Consider the following 1,000-nt stretch of genomic DNA (forward strand, 5'->3'; position numbering starts at 1 on the left):
GAATTATGGTTGCCACCCACGCAGGTCATATAGGAACTCTTAATAGAATAATAGTTATATGACTCTGTGATAATAATTAACACCAATTTGAAGCAGTGTCGTTTTGTCTCTCTACATACGAAACATTTTAGGTATTTTCATCATACTAAAAACAAAAGAAATTATCTGAAAACATTTATGTATTACAAAAAAAATATTTAGATAGAGTTTTGTAAGATAAAAAATTAATTATCGTAATAAAAAAGGATTTCCCGTACCGGGAATCGAACCCGAGCCTCCTGGGTGAAAGCCAGGTATCCTAGCCACTAGACCATACGGGACCTGACATAATAGTTGAATTTTGTATTTATTTCATTTTGAAGTACCAAATACTAAATTTATATCAACCATTTATATGTAGGTATATTAATAAATTATGACGAAATAATCTACTTTGTAAAATTTATACCGTTATAAGCAGTTACATTTATATTTAATGATTTAGTTCAAACAAAGTAGACAAAAGCCATAATATAAAGCACTTACTACTTATCATTACTGTAGTCAAAATGAAAACATACCTATAACAAGTTAAATTCAAATTACTGTTTAAAACGTTATGCATTCTATAAGATCTGTGTGTGTTCCGGAGCTGTTAAAATGCTTTGTAGGCACATGGGCCCTCGTCAGTTCAAGTATTCCCCTTCTCGTTGCGACTGGTTCATTGAATACTTGAATAGCGTACAGACAGGGTGCACGGTTTAATCGCGTCTAAAGTTTACGAAAATTATACCTTACTATGGCAGCAGGGATATTATTATTATTACACATCCTAACTCATCTGTTCACACAAGCATAATATTTTAAATATTTATTTAAGAATCTACTTTTTTCGTAGGTATCTTCTATATATATATATATGTAATGCAAATGGTTTTTGTTTAAAGTTCAATCACGCCTAAACCACTGATCGTATCGACATGAAACTAACACCATTCGATGCGAAATTTATCCTAGATGG

The 1,000-nt window shown here is 31.4% G+C and overlaps 1 non-coding gene across 1 annotated transcript; it reads right to left on the reverse strand.

Moving 5' to 3' along the window:
- Positions 1-248: 248 nt before the first annotated feature.
- On the reverse strand, positions 249-320 carry Trnae-uuc (transfer RNA glutamic acid (anticodon UUC)). Its single transcript has one exon. It is a non-coding gene; the product is annotated as a tRNA-Glu (tRNA).
- Positions 321-1,000: the final 680 nt, after the last annotated feature.

The sequence above is a fragment of the Leptidea sinapis genome, chromosome 8, assembly GCF_905404315.1.
Source record: "Leptidea sinapis chromosome 8, ilLepSina1.1, whole genome shotgun sequence".
Classification (NCBI taxonomy): Eukaryota; Metazoa; Arthropoda; class Insecta; order Lepidoptera; family Pieridae; genus Leptidea; species Leptidea sinapis.